Source organism: Neofelis nebulosa, chromosome 2 (assembly GCF_028018385.1).
Source record: "Neofelis nebulosa isolate mNeoNeb1 chromosome 2, mNeoNeb1.pri, whole genome shotgun sequence".
NCBI classification, from domain to species: Eukaryota; Metazoa; Chordata; class Mammalia; order Carnivora; family Felidae; genus Neofelis; species Neofelis nebulosa.
In genome coordinates, this window is record NC_080783.1 from 151874112 (window position 1) to 151899488 (window position 25377).

Sequence of the window (25377 nt, forward strand, 5' to 3'; positions counted from 1 at the left end):
TTCAGAAATGCTTATCAATGTGAAGTGTCATTCAATTTCATGGAGTCCTCTGTTCCCATTCCCTCAATTGTAAACCAAACAAGAAAACAGATGCGTGATTGCAGCTCTTTTGAGTATTAACTTTCAAAAAGATGTGCCTTTCTGCCAAATTCCAAATATTTTTGTTTTGTTTTAAATTACTCTCACTCCAGATAGCTGCTTCTGATGACTCGGAGAAGCAGTAGTCAAAGCAGTACCATGAGAATTCGTCTTCAGAACCATCAGACTGCCCTTGCCTTTGGAGACATACGCCTCTCCCTTCTGCCTCCATCTTCGGGAGCTCCACGCTGTCTCCTGTGCTCTCCTACCTATTATAGCCGGTGCCGAGCAAAGAAGGTGACATCACTTATTCCCTAGCAGGGTTCCGTGCCCGTGATTCCAGGGGGTACTTGCACTTACTCTGTAGAGAGTTAGAAACCCTATGTTGGAAGGGATCCTTGCAGGCTGATACGCCATTTTCTTCTTGTCACTTCAAAGACAGTTTGTTTACTCTTTTTCTGCCATTGTTAGTGAGTGTTGTTTTGTTTTGTTTTGTTTGTTTGGATGTTCTTGCTTTTGGTGAGCTAAAAAAATCGACCTCTCTGTACTTCATAATCACTAACCTTCATTTGCCTTCTAGGGTAACACGGAACAAATCGACCTACCTTCTCCACTTGACAGCTTTCCAAATATCTGAGGAGAGTAACCACATCTTTCCTTCGCCTCCTTTTTGCCAAGTTAATCATTCCCGGTTCTTTCATTTGTTCCTCATTTGACATGGTTTCCAGATTCTGTCAGACATTTTCCCTCCCCACCGCCCATCTGGACTGCCAACCCTGAACAAACTCTAGTTTCCCAATGCTATAGAATATGGTATCAGAGACGGAACACAATTCTCCAAGGTTCCAGAACTGACATAGAGATAGCACATGACCTAGAATTTGGTATCTATACTTCCTTTGATGGGGTTTGCTAGCTACCCCAGCTTTCTTTCGGTGAAAATTTTTTAGACATACTGTGCATCAAGCATGGCACTGGAGAGACAATAATGAACAAGACCCAGTCCTCACCCTTGAAGAATCTGTAGCAGAGATCCACTCACCTATGAACATCATATGAGGTGAACACACAGCGATAGGCCCGTGAATAAGGTACAGGAGGGAGAGGTTAACAGTGACGGACTTTGCAGAGGAAGTAGTACTAAGCAGAGATTCGACTGCTGCCAAGCCAGGTCTTTCCTTCTGATTGTAGATTTTCAAGTATAGAAGTGCACTTTTTTTCTGGTAGCTGTCAAATGACAGACTGTTCACTTTTAAAGGGAGTTCAGAGCTCCAACTTCAGTGACTATGGAACTTCAACTCCACCTTCTCTAGGATGAGACCAGCACAGCCAGTGCACCTGGAATTCTGAAGAATTCTGCTACTAGATATCATTTTGTTACTTAAAAGGCCTCTAGAACTTACACTTGACGTGATCTTTTCGGCTGGTACCAGCATCCTGTTAGGGACCCTTGGTCTTACTTCTCCGAAAGGTGATAGCAAAGGTTCAAATCTACAAAGTCAACCATGTTGTTAAGGAATACACACTCGCAGATGACACTTTGGGAAAAAAATGTAAACATGAATTTATAGCAAAGATCTGTCACCAAATTCTGGTTTGGTGACTTACCCCAGGAATTGGGTGGCTGTTAATAATTTTCTGCTCTCTTATCTAAAGCTGAAAGCAGGGGTGCCTGGGTGGCTCAGTCGGTTAAGCATCTGACTTTGGCTCAGGTCACGATCTCATGGTTTGTGGGTTCGAGCCCCACATTGTCAGCTCTGTGCTGACAGCTCAGAGTCTGGAGTCTACTTTGGATTCTGTGTCTCCCTCTCTCTCTGCCCTCTTCCACTTGCACTCTGTCCGTCTCTCTCTCTCAAAAATAAATAAACATTAAAAAAAAAAATGTAAAGCTGGAAGCCGAGATAAAGTGTCGAAAACCAAACTTTGCATACTGAATAAAACAAAGCAGAAAGATGTGTTTAGTGCAAGGCTTCAACCTGCAAGCCAGGAAACTCAGAGCTATAGGAACAATGAGCTGGGTTGTTTCCAGACTAAGAGATTTTTGGGGGGCGGGGAATAAATGCAGAAGTTATTTGGGTTTTCAGCTGATTGGTTTCCCAGTGGGCTTCTTTCTTATTTGGTTCAGGGCAGCTAAACAGGGGAACAAGGAAGTCCAGAGATGGCATGAATAGATTTGGCACTTAGGGTTTGACTAGTGTTCTCTGCTGATATCTGAGAAGAGTTATAAATTCCTGCAAGGTTAGGTTATGTTTCCTTTATGCTCCTGTGTTGACCATCTCCATTGTTCCCCTGACATACATGACTCCATTTTAGTTTGGTTCTGTAAAAGATAACCCCAACCTACCTCTATTGTGCGCCCTGCCTGGAAAACAGGAATCAGTTCCGTACGCATCTTATCACATTACTCCTATTGATTTGCAGTTTCTTTGCTTTTCCCATTAAACTCCAGTCCTTTACAGTGGCCCATTTTGTTTCTAGCTTATTTCATTGCTGCTTCTTGCTGTGGCTGAGGGTGGGCACCAAGGGAGGGTTGATGAGTGATGTAGTGAAGCGGGAGGGAGGGTGGAAATGTGGGAAGCTGGACAGAGGACTTAAAATTTCCTTGAGGGTAAATAATGTGTATAAAAACATTTCTGGGGATTGAAGCCCAGTTTATTTGGCAGGAAGCAGAAAACATTTGCTTATTCTGCTTGACAAGGTCTAGCTTATGTGAGGCACCATGAGAAAAATACTGGTTGGCCACCTTTCCCACATACAGTTTACTTTGCCTTCTGTGTGTACTACTGCTGATAAAGTGTAGATGACCATAAGGATCAAACACAGGGGGATAAACAAAAACACTCAAGGAAATGCTTTATTTATGTTGCCATTTACCTCTGTAATCATGGGCATAGATCTTTCTTACATAGGGTTGAAATACAATTTCATCTTCTGTTGTTAATCTCTGAGAGATTGGAGTTTTATGGCTCTGGGCTTTAATTCTTTGGCATCAGAGGTGACCTTGACAATGCCAAGTTATAAACATGGCTTAAATCTGTGCAACACTTTAGAGTTTAATAAAAGCACGGTACAGGATAATGTTTGCACATTATGCCACTTTGAGTTAAATAGAAAGTTGCTATTTCTGTCTTACAGGAGAGGAAACTGAGGCTCAGAGGGGCTCAGAGTTGCTTCAAGGTCATCGGTGGTAAGTTACGGAGTTGTTGGTATGTGCAAGTCTTTGCATTCTGGCTCCAGAACTTTCTCTGCTGAACAGCACTGCCTCTACTTGTAGTAGTGGTTATAGTGTATAAGGTCTCAGTGCATGTCTTATTGTAAGTGATCCTCACAATGTCCCTCTAAGGGAGATTAGGCAGACATTATAACGCATATTGCTTCCTTTGCTCAATCAATTAACAGGCTAAACTAGAAAGAATCATGCTTAATTAAAAGTCAAAGACATCTTTTGATATCCATAGTATTTTATTTGGCTTTCAAAGCTCTAAGGCTCTTTCATACCAACATTCATGCAGCATACCTACTATTTAGGGAAGTTCTATGGCTAGTATCAGTTTTTATTTGAAGAAAGAGATACTACTAAGTAAGAATTGACACTCTGTGGTTTCCAGGTAGGTCTCCTGGATGAAAGCTGGCTGGCAAAATGTAAAGTCACATTGTTAATCTGTCTTTCTTTTCTTCCTCTTGCATGGCTATGCTCTTCTATTTCTAATAACATTCAAACTCAGTCACCACCAGCAGCTTATGACTTGTCTACACCTTGAGATAGTCATTCATTACCAGAACAACGTTCTGGCTACCTGTGCATTTTTCCTGCTGTGACTGCCAGCTGCCCCCACCGGACAAAGCTCTCTGCAGATCGGCTCCATGGGCATGTCACCTGTGCAGCTGCACGGGACATCATCCTCAGAAAGATCCCATGCTTGAGTGCTCCACTGTCACCAACTTGAAATTTTTACTAATTTTGAACAAGGGGCCCTGCATTTTCATTTTGTCCATGGCCCCACAAATTACATAGCTGGCCTTGGCTATCCAACCAAACTCACTGCAACATACACAGACATTCACATTCTTGTTCCCTTCATTTAGTTCAGAGGTGTAGATGTCTATCTAAGATACCAGAACTAGTCTTTGGCTGAAAACATTTTCTAAAATACAAGGGCTTGTGGTTATATTTTCTTTCTTATAAGAAAACAGAGTTACACAGCGATCTTTTAAAAAGTTCTTACAGTAAAACTCGGGCTTCTGTTGCATAAGAAAGTGCTCTACTAAAGAGGTGTCCTGGTTGACATAGAGAGAGACAGAGACAGAGAGAGAAAGAGTGCCAGATAGGGAGAGGAGTCATCTGCAGATAGTTACAAGTGAGTTTCAGACTCCTGTGCTTGGGGACTGAAAACCTCAGAAAACTGGAAAACACAGGAAATGTTGAACTTTTTCTTTTTGCTCTCTCCTTCACTCTGGTGCTGACTTCTCCATAATCCAGCCCCATTGCTTTTTCTTTTCCTATTTTCTAGTTCCTCCTCAATTCCTTTTGCCCCCCTCTTTTTCTTCTCTCCTCCTTCCTCTCCATGATGCATATTCTTTTATTTGGGTTATTGACTATAAAGGTACGTCCTTCGTTCTTAATTCAAAAAGCAACTGACCTGCCATATGATCCAGTAACTCCACCACTGGGTATTACCCCCAAATAAAAAAACACTAATTTGAAAAGATACACACACCCCTGTTTACTGCAGCACTATTTAAAATAGTCCAATTATGGAAGAAGCCTAAATGTCCACCAACAGATGAATGAATAAAGAAGATGTGGTACCTACATACAATAGAGTATTACTCAGTCATAAAAAGATTCAGATCTTGCCATTTGCAACAACATGGATGGATCTGGAGGGTGTGACGCTAAGTGAAATAAATCAGAGAAAGACAAATACCATATGATTTCACTCATACGTGGAATTTACGGAAAGAAACAAGTGAACAAAGGGAAAAAGAGACAAACCAACAAACCGACTTAACTATAGAATAGCTACCAGAGGGGAAGTGGTGAGATAGGTGAAGGGGATTGAGTGCATTTATCATGATGAGTACTGACTAATGTATGGAGTTGAATCACTATATTGTACACCTGAAACTAATATAACATTGTATGTTATCTGGAATAAAAATGTTAGAAAGAAAAAAATAGAAATTTTATACATTCCCATTTTTTTTTTTGAAGCGCAAGCTGAGGAATAAAAAGCTAAACTAGAATTACATTGGAAGGAAATACTTAAGAAGTTGACTAATTGAAGAGCCCATGATTTTGTTTCCTGGTTAGAGAATTACCAAAACTCTGAAATGATTAATAGCATATTTTTGTATAATCCTTAATTGTTTTCTTGTCAGTTGCTCCTGGTTAGTTATCAAGTTCTCCAACCCAAATTTATTTAATCACTATATAAGCATCTTTTACTACATCAGACTGCCTTCTCATTAATGGAATTGGATTATAGAATTAATTTAAAAACCCTAAACATAGCACATGGTTATCTAGGTTCTATAGTTAGTGAAATTTGCATCTTCCCGATCTGAGTAGGGCACAAAGAGAGGCATTAGAGTGAATAAAATGAAAACGCACGATCCCTCCCTGAAGAAATTTACGGAGTAGTTGGGGGAAAATGCACCAATAATTACAGTGCAACGTGAGAACCGGTAGTCGGGAAATGGAACCACAGTACAGGAACAGGGCCTTCAAGGATGTGAGTATCATTGAAGTCTCGAGTGAGATCGGAGAAGGCTCTTGAACAGCACAACTAGCAAACAAGGAGGGGCATGACTTTCAGCAATTTTCAAAGTTATGAAAAATAAAAAAAAAATCACACACTTGAATTCTGATAGGAATTGGACTCTTCCTTTTGCTGGGAGTTTGGAAAGGTTTGATAAGCGCTGTTAGTAAGATAATTTTGGGAAAGCGATGGAGGGTAGCACAGCTTTTTAGCCCGCTCCTCAGGTCTGTGACAAATATTAGTAATTAATGTGATTTAGGGTAAGTTACCTAACCTCTTTTATGCCATTACTTCCTTACTTGTAAATGGGTTTATGAAGAGTATTTATCTCATAGAGAATTGCTATGAGGATTAAGGGAATTTATATGCTCAGCAGACTAAAAGTATAGTCAATATTAACATTATTATTATGTTGACAGTTTCAAAGGAGTGTTCGCACTTACAGGAATTTTCTTCATAAGCAATCAAGTCAGATACAGATTTTTTTTCCCTTCATCTTTTAAAGCTGAGTGTCTGGAAGGCAAATTTGAGGACATTTTCTTAATCAGTGGCATTGATTCTCACTTTCTCAACATATCATTGCTCGTTTGTATTGAAACTTGATAGTAAATGCTAAAAAAAACCTGTTGACCATTGGCTGGGTTACTGACAGAGTCATGGAAAGAGGGCCAATAATTAAGGAGGAACTTGGCTTCACTGGCTGGTGAATGGGGCCACGAAAAGAGTATTTTCCATGGTTCACGCATGAGTGAAAAAGGTGGGCATCAGAGCCTAGGAACATTTCGTGCCTTCCAGCCACAAAACCTTGGGCAAGTCATTAAGCAGCTCTGAGCCTCAAAGAAACAAAGAAAGAAAGAAAGAAAGAAAGAGAAAGGAAGGAAGGAAGGAGAAGGAAGAAGGAAAGAAAGAAAGGAAGGAAGGAAAAAGAAAGGAAGAAAGAAAGAAAGAAAGAAAGAAAGAAAGAAAAGAAGAGAAAGAAAAGAAAGGAAGGAAGGAAGGAAGGAAGGAAAGAAGTCTACTCTGCTTTCTTCACAATATTATGTTGAGCTTTAAATGGAAAGATGTGGGGCACCTGGGTGGCTCAGTGGGTTAAGCCACCGACTCTTGATTTCAGATCAGGTTATGGTCTCACAGTTGGTGAGATGGAGCCCTGTGTAGGGCTCTGGGCTGGCAGTGCAGAGCCTGCTTGGGATTCTCTCCTTCTCTGTCTGCCTCTTCCCCTTTCTCTCTCTCTCTTTCAAAATAAATACATAAACTTAAAAAAATAAATGGAAAGGAGTGTATAAAAGTAGCATATAATTTGGCCCTAAAATTTTAATTTTTTTTCATAAAAAACTAAACTCGTATGTGAACAGTAAAATTATGTTTACCTTTGTCTGTGTCAAGTGTTTCATTCTTCCTCTTGCTTATTTCTTTCTTTTTTTTTTTTTTTTCAACGTTTTTAATTTATTTTTGGGACAGAGAGAGACAGAGCATGAACGGGGAAGGGGCAGAGAGAGAGGGAGACACACAGAATTGGAAACAGGCTCCAGGCTCCGAGCCATCGGCCCAGAGCCCGACGCGGGGCTCGAACTCACGGACCGCGAGATCGTGACCTGGCTGAAGTCGGACGCTTAACCGACTGCGCCACCCAGGCGCCCCCTCTTGCTTATTTCTTAGTCATGGATAATCTAGGTGAGCATTCTGGTACAGTGGCAGCACATTGGAATACCTCAGGGGTTTTAAGAGATGCAGATGTGTGGGCCCTACACTTAGGTACCTTGACTTACATTTTCTGAGTCCAGCTCAGTCACTAGCAATTACAGCAGAGGAGAAGGAACACAAGCTGTCTCTGGGAAACATTTATGAAAGAGGCAGGGTTGGAGAATGGTTGAAGCTTTGAACTAAAGAGGAATTCACAACATGTTCTGCTTAATTTTCTAAAGCACCTTTTCAGAAGCATGACCTATGAATTAAAGCAGGTTGGTGGTGGACCTTCTCACCATGATGACTTCGCTTTGGCTTCTCTTGTTTGGCTCCTCACAGCTGTACTGAGAAAAGTTCTCATATTTTCTACATACTTAAGTTCCATAGGTGAATTCAGGGAATGCTATATTACCTACTTGTTTTGCATGAAGTCTTTTCCAATGTCTCGTTACCTGTTTTTTGTTTGTTTGTTTGTTTTGACTCAGAATCTCTTCATCTTCCTATCCACAGACAAGAACTTTTGCCTTCTGGGATGTCTATATGAAACTTTATTAATCCCCCTTGGGTGAAATTCTGTAGCACACTCCACATTTCCCGTTCTTTGCACTCTGCCCTCTTCTCCCTACCTGCTATTCAAAGGGTAGAGACCATGAAGTTTCCTCTGGGCCCAGGGCAAATAGAGAGGTAATAAATGAGCGTTTTGTAAGCCCCAGTTCTGGTACTGGTGATTATCTTCCTTTATGAGAAATCGAGATGCCATATCTGGGTAAGGAATGGGGTCTCCTCAGAAAGTGAGTAGTCAGCAATTTATTTCTGGATTTGGATGCCCAGGAAACCGGAGAAACCTGCTTTGACCAACATGATTTGTTATCTAGCATAAAGGGCATTTTTTTTACGGCCCCTGGTTCCCTGTTCTGAGACACTGGCTATAACTTTCAGGAGTATCTAGTTTGTGGCCAAACGCAGGTCCATTTTGACTTATTAGGAGAAAAAGCAACTTGGGGACAAAACAAACTGCTTTTAGAAGGGAGAAGAGTTGCTTCTAGCCATAAAAGTAATCCACGCTCATCGGAAAGGTTTTGGAAAATGAAAGAAGATATATAGAAGTAAAATAGACTGAATATTCACCAGCAAGAGAGACAAGAGTTGTTAGCATTTCGCTGCATTTTATAATATATTTTCTCTACACATGTAAAATATTTTACAAAATTAGAAAATTCTAAATATGAAGTTTTGTATCCTATTTTATACTTAATTTTATCTTATTAGCATTTTCCACATCAATAAGTATCAGCTAAAATTTGCACGTTTTTCCTTAAGTAATCTCTGCACCCACCATGGGGCTTGAACTCATGACCCCGAGATCAAGAGTTGCATGCTCTACCGACTGAGCCAGCCAGGTGTCCCTCAAAATTTCACTTGTAATGACTGTATAATATTCCACTGTGCATGCTTTTATTTTTAATAATAAAAACCTTATATTTTTAAATATTTGGGGTCTTTTTATTTAGTATAAATGAAGCCTAAAATATATCTCCATACACAAACTTTTAGTGGGTTTCTCATTTTTTAAAATGGGTCCTGAAAAGAAGGACTATGGGCCCTTGGTGCATGTTCCCAGATTTCACTGGGGTGAGGTTGTTCCTGCCTCAGAACATGCAGAACATGTGTAGCAATCTACCTTTGCTGAGCAAGGCACACTTTACTCGAAACCACATTTCTGGTTCATTTCCCTATAATGGATTACAAAAAACTGAGAAAGAACCCAACCTAAGACTCCATCAGTTCTAAGATGTACCATTATGTAATACAGCAACGAGAAAGAAAGAATGCTACTGATTCAATTAGGATGCACCATCAATTGTAAGACGTATCTAAAATGCAAAAATGTTAAGGTTTGTAAAAATGTGCAACTCAGAAAGGAATATGCCTTTCATTTTATTCTCTTTGAGAGCATTTCTTTGGACCTTTTGCAAGTGGATCAAGATGGATCCAACATCAAATTCAGGGACAATGGCTGTCTTTGTCTGATGCATTGACACAGCCTCTCTGCTTTCTCGCCGTCACTTCCCCACCCCCAACCCCTCTCCAGGACTATCCCCACCATAGCCATCATTACAGTTCTTCTGATGACCCACCTGTTGTTCTATTCTCTTCATTATGCCTCAGAATCATCTGGCTGGAATTAAGAGAGCTATCTAGGGGTAGTGGGGGGAGTAAGAGTGGAGTTTGAATATTGAGTTCATTTGAAATTTTATCCTGCCCATCTCTTACAACATATTTGGATTACTGAGTTATTTTTGTATGACCACCCATGCTAGCCAGTTTTTGCTTTTATAGATCAATCCCTACTGTTCTAAAAACTAACTCCCAAATTTCATATCCATTCTTCCCTATTTACACAGGGAGAGAAATGCACACATACACACATAAGTTATACCACCTTCCCTCCTCTCTCTGGAGTATGTCTATGTGATATAGATACATATGTACATATCACATATATATATACACTTCTATATATACTTGTATATGTATACTTCATGCTTATAAGTATATATTTTATACTGTATGCCTTATACTTCTTGGAAGAAAGAGGACACTCATATATATGTCCATATTGAGAAACACATATCCATACTTTATTAATCTACATATTTCATAGAAAAATGTACACATTTATCCATAGTCAGCACCGTGGAAGAGACTTTAGCTATATCCTTTTATTTTGTTTTGTAAGTGGGTCAATATCTAATACCTTTCTTTTCCCCACCAGAGTTCTGGGCTAGTTGAGATAAATAAAAGGTAGATGAAGATAAAAATATCATTTTATTTCTAATTAAGCATTGAGCTGAAGAATGCAGTATAGACATGAGGCACAATAGGCTTACTACTAAACATAGCCCAGAATTCAAAGAACTCTGCCTTTAGTCACAGACAACATTGGACCACTACAACCTTCCGTCTCCCCCAAGAGGGGCAGAGACTTAATCCCAAAGGGTACTGCATGGTGCAGAGCCGATGAGAAGATGTGCTTTCCAAGGGCGAGTCATTTCCTAAACACAGTGAGGGGGAAGGGGTGAGCCGGCCATGCCTGCTTTCTCTGCGTAACTCATCTATTACTCATGTCACTCCACGACTGTGAGGAGTGGTGCAGGAGACCAGAAGCATTAGAGAAGAAAACGCTCCTCTCGGAAGCCTGATGAGTGGGAAAGACAGATTTCTCCCCCAACACTGGATTTTATTTTAGAGGAGAAAACTGAGGCCAAGAAAATTTCATCCACTTTGTCAGAATCATGTAGCTAGTTAATGGCAGAGCGGGTCTTAACATTTTTCTTCTCCTGACTCCTACTTTCCTTTTCTTTTTCAGAGGAGAGGGAACCAATGGGCTAATTCATAATAAAAATAAAACCTAGTAATTCATTCAACTAATAGTTATCGAACACCCACTGTGTGCCAGTCACTGTCTGGTCTCTGGAGATAGTGCTGAACAATTTAGAACAAGTACCTGCCTTCTTGAAATTTACCTCCTAACTGGGGAGACAGATAATAAACAACCAGCTTCAAGTAGGCCACATGGTACAAAGACAAGTGAGACAGAGTGAGAGTGACAGAGGCTACTCTTTCCAGAGAGCATCCTGGGAAGGCCTCCCTGAGGAAGTAAGATTTGAAGAGAGGAACCAGCTACAGAAATTCTGCAAAAAAAGCATTTAGGCTGAGGGGATGGCTGATGTCTTAAAGACCCACTGAGTCCCAATGTGTTGGGTTTTGAATACGTGTTTGTGCTAATTTAAAGAGAGGAGGAAGGACAGAGAAAGTAACAATCAAATGAGTAGACACTTTGGACCCCACATGGAGGATGACCACTTTTCCCTATTCCTAAGGCTAGTCTTGTCAGCAGATACCAGTGATTAGAATCCTGGGTGAAACATCACTAGAAGACCTTAAAAACTCTCCATTTTAATTCTCAGTTGAGCAGTGTTACTCTAGGTTACTCATCTGGAAGAATGCCTTGGAATGATCTTTATTGTCCTTTGGTTCTCCCACGCTAATAAGGCAGCATGCTCTCCAAGCAGGGAATGCCATACACATTCAGGGCTAGAGTCTCTCAAAATCCTGAAGCCGGCTGTATTGCTGGTTTACTGTCATCCCTTATTAGTGAAGGTGTCACAGACCTGACTCATGTCCCATTGGGCATTTGGTATGTTTCTAGTGAATGCTTATATTACATTGATTTTGAATCACCAGTGGTATTAAGCGGTAAACAACACAGCTTTAGAAGAAATCCTCTGAGCTTTTGGATATTAAGATATTCTTAACTTCTGCTCTGTTTTTGCTACAGCCAAGTCTCCGGTAAGTTCCAAAGGATTGTATAGCCTAGCTCATCATTAGGCTCGGGATCCATAAAACTTATGTTTCAAGCTAGTTACTACCGTCACTACAGTGTGACACGATAGGGACCCGCACTGGTGTGAGATTTCTGGGAAACTGCACATTAAGAGCCAATCCATTCAGTTCACCTGGAAGAAAAGTCGTTGGGCAAGAAGTGGGAGGGTAGCAATGCCCGGGAACATTAACTTGCTCAGCATGGTGCTGAGCTAGTGTCTGCCAGGGGGGCTACATAATTAAGGTACATGGACTCCCCTAACTATGGGAGGGGAGGAGAGGTAATGGGGACTGGAACAGATCTGGAAAAAGCCTAGCTGTGTATGCATTAGTGTCTTTAAAAAGCACAGGTGAGGGAAATGCCTCTCAGAAGTAAGGGAAGAGAATTGAGGTGGCTAATCACATTCCTCTCTACGTTCCATCTCTCTGTGAAAAGCCAGGATAGAAAAGATGGGGAGATAAAAGTGCACTGTGAATTAACAACAAAGGAAGAGCCCTGGATTCAGGCTGAGTGTGCCGTGCCCATCGTTGTATTCTCCTCTCCCCCAGCGCTCTCTAACACAGTGCCCCGTGGCAATAGGAACTTGATTCTTATTTGTTGAAAGAGTTAGTAAATGAGGGAATAAATGAATGAGGTATGGATTAGGTACCTCGAATCAAAGTCCAGTATGCTTTTCAGGGCCTACCTGATAAATTAGTCTTTATGTAAAAATGAATTGTATAAAGACAGGCTATGTAAGTGAACTCCAAAGTCACATTATATTTGACAAGATGACTTTGAATGTACTAATCTCATGCCTTCAGAAAGTTTAGAGAGGACTGTGCTCATGAGGCAGAAGAATAAATAAGAACCTGTTCCTAGATTTAATATGACACAGAAATATTTATTTATTTATTTTTTATTTTTATTTTTTTATTTTTTAATATATGAAATTTACTGTCAAATTGGTTTCCATACAACACCCAGTGCTCATCCTAAAAGGTGCCCTCCTCAATACCCATCACCCACCCTGCCCTCCCTCCCACCCCCCATCAACCCTCAGTTTGTTCTCAGTTTTTAACAGTCTCTTATGCTTGACATAGAAATATTTATATGAAGTCTTTCAATGTAAGGTTTGTTATACCACTCAATTTAATATGGGCAAAATTTTGCTATTTATACACACAATTCACTTCTGCTGAGTTTAGCAGGAACTTCAGAAGTGCCTCCAAGACCTATGTAGGTTACACAAGATCCCTGAGACAAAGAAGGCCTTATCCTCTCTGGCTAGCATATTACTTACTTGTACTCAATTATCTGGATAGGTGTACATTTATTCACACCTATCCACCCAGCCTTCATATTCTTATCTATCCATATCCATCCATCTATCTCTCTACCATTTCTCAAATTCTCCATTCATGAATCTATCCATACATACATCCATATATCCATCCATGGATCCATGGATCCATGGATCCATCCATCCATCCATCCAATTCATACTTTATAAGCACATGCTATATGGCAGGTCATGTGTATTGGGAATAGACATAACAAAGACGTGGTCTTTTGTCCCAATAGCTCATTATCATTTTTGTTATGAGCTACATCTTGGGTTGACACAGCATGTTGTTTAAACTTCTATTGTACTCTAATGTGGTACACTTGCCCATTTGCACAACTACAAAATTAGCTGATTAGGACCATGATTTGTTCCGATTTTCTAAACATGTCAATGAGAAATCTGTGCATCAGGGGAAGTATACAGTTTGCCTTAAGTTCTCCCAACTGTTGATGGCAGAATAGAAACTAAGACGTAGGTGTTCTTTATTACAATTCAGGGTTCCTTCTATCACCTCCTGTGTGTAGCTAAAGTGGGTGTTCACTTCCTGAACAGAATGTAGAGTCTATGGAGAGTCAGAGGTCCTGGGTCTAACTATCATTCAGGAAGACGCTGCAAGCCTTGGGAACCTAGAGACCAAAGAGTCTTCAAGAAGCCAAAAAGAGATCGGTGCTACAGCATCTTTTAATTTTTCAAAGAATATTTATGATGTGTCATTAAAAGCCTTCAAGCTTACACAAAACACTGCATTTACACATGACACCCACTTCAGTAAGACCCTAAGGGGGGACTCATTAGCAGACAATTAGTTATTCAACTTGTTAAACATTAATTCCTCTTATGCCTCTGGTCTGCCCAGAGAAATATAACAGGGGGAAATATAGCAAACTAGAGTTACTGGTCCTTGTCAGCTGGCCTCCTTTTATTCTATAGGTCTAAATATTGCTTTGGTATGTCCTTCAATACCCCAGGGGCTCATGGAGGAGGAGGGCCACTAAAGAGAGGGGTAATGTTTTCTTTAATTTTTTTTTTTAATTTATGAATGGATGCTCCTTTGCATGCAAGTACCATGGTAGTCTCAAGCTCCCACCATAGAGGACAGCCCCAGATGTCTCGGATGCTAAAGTTTTTAAGACTTTTGGCACATGAGGCTGCTGGTACCCACTGACATAATGACCATACTATGGGAGAAAAGATGATCCAGTAGTGAATATTTGGCAAAGGAAGTATGGAGCACAGAAAGGGAAATGAGAGCACAGATTCTAGATCCCCAGCATCTAGGGATCTTTGGGCAGAAGAGAAGAACATGTAGGGAAAAAGAGGCAGAAGGCAAGAGGACCAGAGATGCTGCGTTCTGCAATGGAAAGCTTGCAGAGTCATGTCTGCAGAGGCATGGCAGCTCTTCTGAAGCATGGTGCAGGGTGAGGTTGATAGGATCCAGGCAAGGTGTCAGGGCATAGGCTACATGCCACAGGTATGGGGCAAGGCTTCAGAATCAGCAGTCCACAATGTAGCTAAATAATTAGGGAAGGTTGGGTAGAGAAAGACCACCAACTTGCAGGGCCAGAACATTCCCAGACCTGCTCCTGGTTTCTGAGCATCCAGGTGGTCTGCAGGGCGAAGATGCACTGGTCTGAAATGGCCTATGTACTAGGTGGAAAGGACAGTGAAAGCCAGGGATTCTCAGTCTTATGAAAGAAGCCAACAGTTTGGAGACAGGACGTTGACACCAAAAAAGAAGGAGAACCAAGAAATGAAAGAACGGGGACAGCCTTGGTGATATTAGGAGGAGCCTTTGCCCAAAGTCAACTGTGCCTCTAGACTCAGTTGTAAAAGAATCAATGCATTCTCTCCTTCTGCTTAAGTGACTTCAGTTGTCCTTTGTAGCATTTGCAACAGAAAGTGTCCTGAACTAGCGAGTTCTGGTTTCTTCAGGTTAGGACTCGCCTTAAACTAAATTTTAAGAAATCATTGTTGTCATTCTCTGAGCAGTTTCTGGACCAGAAGTCCAGGACATACTCACAACTCCTCTTGGTAGAGACCCTTCTTCTCATTTTATAAATAGGAACACCCAGTCTCAGAAAGGTGGTCTCTTGCCCAAGGCTACAAATCTGGCAAAATTGTAAAGCTGATTCCAACCGACTCTGAAGTTCTGGTGTTTTCCTCTCTGCCATATTGACCCCAGCCCCATCCCCCAGGTGAGGTTAATCCCCAAGATTTCTGATGACTCTTTAAAGCTTCCATTCCACTTTCCTGCCTGCAGCACTGTTAGCTTTATTTCTCCCATTTTCTCTACTCATCAACACATATGCTTCTCAGAATAGGCCCCCAGGATCCTTGCTCATGGCTGGGATGGCTAACTAATTATCTGTGCATAGCATGCCAATGAGCAAGGACACCCATTATATATATATATATATATATATATATATATATATATATATATATATGTGTGTGTATATCTATCTATCTATCTATCTATGCTATTATATATACATAGAAGCTCTCTCTAGGGGCACTTGGGTGGTGGCTCAGTGGGTCAAATGTTTGACTTTGGCTCAGGCCATCATCTCCTTGTTTGTGAGTTAGAGCCCGCACCAGGCTCTGTGCTGATGGCTCAGAGCCTGGAGCCTGCTTCAGATTCTGTGTCTCCCTCTCTCTCTGCCCCTCTCTCACTCATGCTCTGTCTCTCTCTCTCTAAGATAAAAGAGCATTAAATTTTTTTTTTTTTTAAAGCAGCTCTCTCTCTATATAGAAGTTGCTGCTCGGTTGATGTTGGTGATATAACTCAGGAGGGGCACATATTTTCTCTTGGAAGACATTTACTTAACCCCAAGGCATGATGCTGATGCAGGCTAGGGGCAATAGGGTCTGGAGAGGAGCCCCCTGTCCTCGCCTCTCTCTCTCCCAGCATCATCTCAGGTAGCTGAGCCGTGCCCTGCATGCCTGTCTGCCAGCCTGCCAGGTGGGTCTTCCCTGTTAGTGCCAGCCTGCTGCTTTATGTGGCACCGTGTGACTGATTTGATGACCTGTGACCTGACTGTCCATCTGGCCACTCAAGAGTTCGCCCGGCTGTTTACCTTTTTTTGCTGTGACTGAATTTCCATTGCCTCTCTCAGCATTTGACTTGCAAACCACTCTGCTCTGTCTGTTAAGTGGATGAAAAGAGAGAGTGACCTCCTGCTGCCAGTACCGCCCTGTGCCCTCCCTGTCTTCGATCAGAATGCACCTGTGCTTCGGAGGCTTCCGCTTTCTCCTGAACTTGCCATTGCCTCCACAGCCGCCATCCCAGCTTGCCATGTGTGTGGTGCTCTGTGAAAGGAGAGACGTTTCATTTTGTACTTGGCAGGTGCTGAACTCAACTGGACAGTGAGACCCAGGAAATATGACACCATCTGCTTCCTGCCATGTTCTGGCTCCCGCACTTGATGTCAGGGCATCAGCTGTTACCTGAGTGCACTGGGTCCTGTGAAGCGAGCCATTCAGGAAACACCTTTGCTAACACTTTCCTCAACAGCAGAATTTATACTGGCCAGCCTGCACTGCTGAGCATTTTTTCTTTCTTGACTCCCAAAGTAAAAATGTCTTCCTGCTTTCTAAGTTTTCCAAACAGAGTATATATGCATAATTATATAGGCACACAATAGAAATGTTTGCTTATTTGGCCATCCTTTTGTGTATGTGGACTTTTTTTCTGCTAGAGAGGTAGCTTTCTCAGATCAGTCCCTGGCTGCCTTGAAATGTATCAAGTGTTCTGTGCTTTGGTCTCCTCCCCATTCCAGGAGGTAGTGATGTCCTTAACTAGTGGTTAACTGAGGATTAGGTACTCCAAAAGGAGGATTAAGGGAACAACTGTGTCATGGAAAATAGGAGAGACTGGTTGGGCCTCCTCCATGCTGGGAGTACCTAATCCAGCTGGCAGCACTCAGGGCTATAGGAAGGAATAGGAACTGTTTCCCTCTTGCCATGGTCCCTGCAAATCTCAAATTTCCCTGAACCCCTGACCTGCTGCTCTTTAGTTCTGGAAGCTGCCAGGCAGGTGGCATGGGTGATGCATTCAAGGCTGAGTTCTTTCCTGACTCAGTGGTTGTAATCCCATTGTGGACAGACAAACCAAGCCACCTGTGCGGAATATTAAAAATGAAACAAAACGCAAAAAACAACACTGCCGATCTGTTAATGAATTTTCAGACTCAAAGTATGCCATCTGGAACAGACACGCTGGCTTCTGGAATCTGTGTTGCTTCTTTCCTGTTTCTTATGATTTTGACATGGCTTTGGTTAGCCATTTCTATTTTGATGTTTAAAGAGTGATATTACACAAAATCTGAATCTTAATTGAAAATGTATGCTTTTCTCATTTAAGTTGCTGACTCTTTGAAGAATTATAGCATTGCAAAGTTTTCCTGGTGGGGTTCCTGAGAAAATTCTTTTTGGTCACCAGATTGTTTCCTGAATTAGCCGAAGCCTCTAGGTCCTAGGTCATAAGAAAAAATGAAACAATTTGTCACAGTGTCGAGTATGACAGAGAAAATGCTGTGTATGAATTGTAAGCAATGCATTGTTTTTTGTGAAAGACTGAGAGAATGGGTGGGCTGCTCATGAACATACGCTGCAGCCCCTGACAGCCAGACCATTACCATGACTTTTTAAAAAAAAGTTTATTTATTTTGAGCAAGAGCACACGAGATTGGGGGAGGGGCAGAGAGAGGGAGAGAATCTCAAGCAGGCTCTGCACTGTCAGTGAAGAGCCCAACGTGGAGCTCGAACTCATGAACCGTGCAATCATGACCTGAGCCAAAATCAAGAGTTGGATATCCAGCCAAGTGAGCCACCCAGGTGCCCCCATTGCCATGATTTTATAAATTTTTTTTTGTTTATTTATTTTTGAGACAGAGAGAGACAGAGCATGAATGGGGGAGGGCAGAGAGAGAGGGAGACACAGAATCGGAAGCAGGCTCCAGGCTCAGAGCCATCAGCCCAGAGCCCGACGTGGAGCTCGAACTCATGGACCTCGAGATCGTGACCTGAGCTGAAGTCAGCCGCGAGATCGTGACCTGAGCTGAAGTCGGACGCTTAACCGACTGAGCCACCCAGGCGCCCCCCCATTACCGTGATTTTAATAAGAGTCATGGCTATACTCAGCCAGCTCCACCACCCACTGGACTTTCCTCTGGGAAGCCTGATGAAATGCACGTGAGCACCATACATTTATGTGTGAACACACACACACACACACACACACACACACACACACACAGTGTATCCATGTCATTGTTTTTACACCTGCTAGAACCTATGGACAGAACTGCTGTCTCCTCCCTGTGACCGATGAAGACAACTCAGAGCCCCTTCTGATCCATCTGCCTCTGCAGGCTAAATTCTCCCTTTTGTGGAATGTTGAAAACTATAACCTATACTCTGGTCCTAGAGATGGCAGAGGTGGCATAAAAATTTGCTCATGTTTTCAACTCAGAGGGTTAGATAATTATGTGGCTTGAATCATCGCATAGACTATGGTTTGCTTAATTACTAATTTCTGGTGAACCATGTTCTATTGTTTAAGATCCTATTGTTTAATATGTCCTGGCCTTTGGACATTTGTAGAAATATCTGTGTGAACAGCACGGTAGTTCTTCACTGAAAAGAAGGCAATACAGGCGTGGTCCTATGTAGCAGTGGCCACTTTGTTGGCACTAAATGATAACTACTTTGGGCATCTTAGAGGATGCCATGTTCTCTTCAAAGAGCCCACCACACACAGAGAGTAAAGGATTAGGAGTCCCATAATGGAGATCCATTAAATGTTGTAGTGTTAGAAATAATTAAGCAGCATTTTATGATAGCACCAGCAGGCTAGTCCGTGAATAATTCTTTTCAGGGTTTGCTCTTTCTCTCCATAGGTAAAGGATTTAGATGGATTTATGACATTGGCTGAAACGAATCAGTGGATAAACGATTATAGGATTTGAATGTGGTTAAGCCAAGATTAATGCTGTCGATTCCTGAGAACATAGGAGATGACTGTCACCCAAGTAAGTGAACTTGCAGTTCAAGATGTACTGTTTCTGGCCAACAGTTCAAATTCTCTGGGCACATCGACGTGCACACACTCTCTCAACCCAAACCCAGCATTCCGTGTCACACTGTGAAGGATGGTAAGCAAACAATAATGATAGAGGGCTTGAGATGTGGTGAATAAAGTACTCAATGTGACTAAACTGCTGCTTACTAGCATTCTCAGGTCACCAGGGTACCATTTAGGCCGGGGCCTTAACGAGGTCATTTACCTTTACCTACACCAGAACCATTACCTTAATTGCTACTCAGCCTTCATGAAAGTGTTTATGGGTAAACAGTTTTCACCAAGGGAGTTATTAACTACCCCCTGGATTACCATAGGATCAGGAATCATAAAAATAGTAGCAATTGTAGTCATAATAACCTATGTTGTGTAAGTATCTGTTATAAATGTCTTAAATTTTCACCACCACCATCACCACCCAGAGCAGCTTTAGGGTGAAGCACAGCATAAGAAACAGAGCACTGGTTATTAAAAAAACATGGATGGATGAGAGGGTCCTCCTTATTCATCAAGTCTGGAAAGCATAAAAGAACAAAAGGGCTGCCATACCTTAACCTACCTATTATCTCTATCTTTTTATACTTGTGCTGAGGAACTAGTGGTAGACATGTGGATTGTTCTCACCTTAAAGAGGGGGGAAATGTGCTAAGTAAATATATTTTACATGTGTGCCCAAGGTCAAGGGAGAGCCAGAGTTTTGCAAATAGTGTCAGTTCCATCGTCATTGGCTCATTCTATGGCTACATGGCACCCAAATAAGTTGAAAGCAGATATTTCAATCCATGCCCCAGAAGTTTTAGTAAATTAAATAGGTGGGGGCTGTGGAGACCTAGCTATCTCTTTTTGTGGACTGCTTTTCCAGTCCCTTGCCATGCGTCTAGTTAACAGCAGATTTGCTGTAGACTGAAAAATACCTAGACTGAATTCTTGGTTGAGTCAACCTGGAAATATTTCCCACATCAGTCCTAAGGTGTCTAAGCTGATGTTCCACCCATATGGACCCATAAAGTCCTTTCTGCTTCTGGACCATTGTGATACACTTCCTCTCTCTCCTTAGTTGTCTGCATTACCTACAAAATAAAACTCAGCCTGAAAGTGTTTCATTCCATACACTCTGCTTTGGACCCTTACCCTTTTCTCTAGCTGTCTCTTACAACTTCCCTACACATGTAGCACTCTGGATCATTTATGCCTCACTCTGTATGCCTGCCCTACCAGAAGAAAGCAAGATAATGTAGTTAAAGTATTTCTCAAATTGATCAATGAAGAGATCATCTTTAAATGAAACAAATGATCATACATTTCCATACTGACTTCTTAAGTACAAATAAAAACCTTGGTATGAGCTTCTTCTTCTTCTTCTTCTTCTTCTTCTTCTTCTTCTTCTTTAAATATGGAATACTTCACGAATTTGTGTGTCATCCTTGTGCAGGGGCCATGCTAATCTTCTTTGTATAGTTCCAATTTTAGTGTATGTGCTACCAAAGCTAGCACTGGAATGAGCTTCTGCAAGGACCCTATAGACTCAGTATGATTCTCTTTCTTGGTCAGTAGCGAACTAGATGGTTCTTCTTCCAAAGGGAGACTTTGAAATATTTGAGGAAAACAATCATAGATCCTTCAAGTCTTTTCCTCATCAGGGTAATATTTCATGTTTCTTCAGCTACTACTTACAGGAAATAGTTTCAAATTCCCTTCCATTCAGCTTACTTCTCAGATGAAATCCAGTTGTGTAATGTCTTTCTTAAAGAATAAACAGTATGGCACACAGACACATCATTCCCTTGATCCGGATTCCCCACTTCCAGAGTTGTCTTCTCAAATTGTTAAAAGATGTTTTTGCAGCCACATCCTATACGATTAACCCACGTTGATCTTGCTGTCACCTAAAAAGCCTATATCTTTTAAAAACACATGTATGACTATCTTGAAGCCATCCCTCCTTCATTCTGTATTTATGCAGCTGGTCTATTGAGCATAAATGAAGGCCTTCACATTTATCCCTGTTGAAATCCATCTTGTTAGTAAGCCCAACATTCTAGCTTCTCAAAGTCTTTGATGATCCTGGTTCAGTATTTCGATCCCCTAACGAGTTCTCTCAGATAAAAATTGATCTACATACCATTTTTGTACTTGGAAAAATGTTGCTGTCACAGCCTTACACTCAAATCAAAGGAGACCTGTCTCAGCCTAAGTTATGAACTAAAAACTCAACATCTACAAGAGTGAAGAGGTAGGTAATAGACAGTGGTAAGACCAGAGTGTGTTAAGGTGTCTTAGTTCACACCTGAACACCTGAATCACAATAACAATATGTGGACCAACAATACCAAGTGAGCCTTGGCAACTGGTGGGTAAAAGTAGCTGTGTTTCCATGGGGTCAGATTCTAGTGGCATTTAAAGTAGGTTGAAACTAAGGCCAAATAGCTCCTGCTGTTTTTGACAACTCAAGCTGCAACAATGTGCAGTATATTTTTCATCTTAAGATAGTGCTCATAATACAAACTAATTAAAACAGGGCACAACAAAATCATGGACTGATTCTCCTACCACGCAAGGTTATATACCTTGCTCCTGCCCTCATGAAATTCTGCCTAACAACAAGGAGATCACGAGGAAGAACCCCCTGGAGACAACAGCCAAAACTTTCTACATTGCTAGTGGTAAGTGTGGCCCAGAGAAGGGGCAGAGCAATTTGATTATGTATCACTGATTAGGTGAGTGTCCAGACACATGAACAGAGGGGTGATTTCTCAGGAAAGCAATAACCGATCCACACTGTTGTTGTTGTTGTTGTTGTTGTTTAATCAGACACACACACGCACACACACACACATACACGCACACACACTGAATGAATGAATGAATGAATGAATGAGGAAAGGGCCTATCCAAAGTAAGCTGGGATAAACTCACTGCTGTTTTCCCAGGTAATAAAGATGGCTATCTTTGTCCAGAACAGATGCTATGAGATCATGTCTCCAAGAGATGAACTGAGAATGAATTCACTTAAATTATGATGCTTACAGAGAGGATTTTAGCTGAACATTTGTTCATATGATTTATGGCACCCTCCATCCGGTGGAGTCAATGTGAAAAAATGAAACTTAATTACAGCATACAGACAGTTTGCTTAAAAGAGAACTAAAAGTTTGTGGGGATTTTTTTTTTTTTTTATGAGACAGGAAGCTTATCCTAAAAGAAAAAAAGAAGAAAGCTTTATAAAACATTTGCAACTCATCAGAAGTGTGGGTCTGGTCCTTAGTGTTGGGGGAGGGGAGGGTTTGGGCTGTGACTCCCCCTAGCCTCTAAGCAAATTACATCCAACCCCAGGTCCTTACCCAACTCCTACTCCAAAATTAGCCTCTCCAGGATTCTCTTTTACTTTAGCCTCGGCTTTCCCTTTAGGGAAGAGAGTAGTATTATTGTCCTTTCTCCTTGGCAACTCAAGTCTGGAATTTTAAATTTATAGCGAAAGAACGGTTCCGGGTTTATATGGCTCAGAGGGCGTTATTATCAAATCTAATTAAAAACATTCCTTCTGCTAATAAAAAAGCCAGCACCTTCCCTTTAAACTAGGACCCACCCTTAAGTTAATTAATGGCTGTTAGCACCTTATTTGCTTTCAAGGGTCTCTCGGGTACCCAGCTTCTGAGGCAAAGCAGAGTCTAGTTGGTAGGTCAGTGGCTTAGTTTGATTCACATGCCTGACCCCCAACTTATTCTACGTCTGAAGTTGAGTCTCTTAAACTCTTTATGTCTTGAGATCTCCTCCTGAGATCCCATCCAGAGAGGCCAGGTTAATGGTACTTATTTGGCAGAGTTTTTTAAGATCTACAGATGAACCTGTCTGATGAATAATACTAATGCTTAGGATACTCATCGAATGATAATTGGCCCTCTTTGGACCATTTAGGATTCAAATGCCTCCACCCAATCATTCCGTGAACAGCAGCCAGCCTCTGAGGGTTAGATTTAGCTTTTTCACTTAAATTTGCAAACTGGTACTGCTTTCATCAAGAAAGAAAATACAACAACGAAAAGATACTAGCTAACATTTGGATAGCATTTTGTATTTTCAGCATGCTTTCAGATAATACATTATGTAACTCACAAGCAAACAGCATTTTATCTTTTTCAGGCATGCGAAGACAGCAGGATTCCTGAATTCTCAAAAACTAATCATGAGCACCTCTGAGACCGACTGTTGGGTCTATTTTCAATAGATTTTGCAGTTAAAAAAGTGATCGATGATTCCATTTCCTCTCCAAGAGTCAAGTGAATTTATCAGCTTCTGATTCCTGCTTTCACCTAAAATAAGGTGCTGGTCTGGGCGTTCAAGCTTAGTTTCGGGGGGAACCCACCCATTCATCCTCTTTTCCTTATTACTCACCTACCAGTTCTTTCTCACCGCCGTTGCTGCTCTGGTAGCTTTAATGGAGGGCAGCAGCACCGAAGAGCTGCTCTACAAATGCAGGTGTCTTCCCTGCACGGAGGAAAGAGGAACCTCTATCACTGAAGCCTCACCTACAGACAATTTATCTAACAGATTCTACTTCCTGCATGCCATTTGCCAGTATTTATCCTGTGTGTGGGCTCCCATGGAGGATCCTCATAAAGGATGGTCTTGATATAACCTAGAGTCATGTTTTTCCATCTAAATAATGAAGAGGCTTCAGTTCCCTTTCTCTTTTGTTTCCTACAGCTTAGACAAGATGTCCATAACCAGAATGGTTAATATGAAGGTTGTCCTTTTTTTTTTTTTTTTTTTGCCTAGAAAGGGGCCATATTTGTACTTTCTTTCCTTAAAAAAATTGAATTTGACAAGCATCCTTCCTTCTTTCCTTCCTTCCTCCCTCCCTCCCCCTTCACTTCCTCCCTCTTTCTTCTTTCTTAAATATCAATAGCCAGATTTTTCTGTGTCAAAGTGTCTTCCTTTAGAGATTAAAATACATAATAATAAAGTGCCTTTTATGTATAATCACTTGACAGGTAAACTGCTTTGTCTGACAATGTTTTGAATTAACAGTAACCTAAAAAGCATACAGGACTCTCCATAGGGAAGTTTCTTTCTTCTTCATTTTTTAGTCCTCCAATTGCAAGCCATTCATTTTTACATTTCCATGTTAAAGACAGGACACTAAAAGTGCATTACCTTAATAATCAATAACTCAGTGGGAGGTCCTAATGGGGAGAATTCACTGGAAGCTACATTCCAGTTGAAGTAGCAAAGGACCACCATAGGCCTGCAGGCTATAATTAGACAACCATAAAACTAGGAGGTAAAGGGTGGCAGACTACATTAGCAGTAAAATGCTAACTTGCAAGTAATAAGTCTCGAATCTTTCATGTCTACTCGAGTGTCACTTATACTTGAACAAGGAAAATGTTATGTTAAAGAACAAATTTACATTTAGGATCCCTAAAGCTTAAGGACTGGTGAAGGTTAGTGTGGCAATGAGAAAACAAATGAATACAAATCTGCACACTTCACAATTTTCCCTCAGTGCTCTCTTCCCTCTCCCTTTCTTTTCCATCCACCCGTTTTTTCATCCCCCTCTAGGGTCTGAGAAACATCACAGAATTTAAACACAGGAAACCAATATAAAAACCCTCTCATGCAAAGAAACAGTGCGGCTGACTTTACATTGTTTCTACTCATGGCTCGCTAGTTTTACATTTTCTGATCAGTGACTGCCACTGAGACCAGGAAACCAGTTTCTTCAAGAGCATCAGTGGACTGTCTGAAGGCCTTGCATTATTGATTTTCTGCTCGTAGATTCCAGTTGCTCTGTCAATCATGGGCCAGAAATACAAGATGGCAGTCAATAAGCAAAAGGACTGAGCTCCCATGAAGAGAGCAAAATAATTCAAAACATCTGATTGAAGCAGAAAATGCCAAAATCCTCAAGAGAAAAGAAATCAGATAAGCCTTTGTGGAAACGAAAGTCCATAGTACCCCCAAAGGCACATTGTTTTCGAAGGGGAAAATATTCTTGCCAAGTGAGTCTGAATCTGTCCACCAAATGAATGCATTAATGCAAACATGTTTTAGG

General features: G+C 41.3%; 1 long non-coding RNA gene and 1 other non-coding gene across 6 annotated transcripts in view; one reads left to right on the forward strand and one right to left on the reverse strand.

The window, feature by feature from the left end:
* Window positions 1-24318, forward strand: part of LOC131504485 (uncharacterized) — a 33018-nt gene extending 8700 nt beyond the window's left edge. For 4 of the 5 annotated variants that reach the window (XR_009258014.1, XR_009258012.1, XR_009258015.1 and 1 more), the window contains 3 exons: window positions 192-375; window positions 19141-19272; window positions 23463-24318. This is a non-coding gene — a long non-coding RNA (uncharacterized LOC131504485). Of the gene's footprint in view, window positions 1-191; window positions 376-658; window positions 1719-19140; window positions 19273-23462 lie in introns of those variants that run through there. The other variant, XR_009258013.1, reaches the window with a different exon arrangement.
* On the reverse strand, window positions 20710-20816 carry LOC131505762 (U6 spliceosomal RNA). Its single transcript, XR_009258538.1, has one exon. It is a non-coding gene; the product is annotated as a U6 spliceosomal RNA (small nuclear RNA).
* Window positions 24319-25377: the final 1059 nt, after the last annotated feature.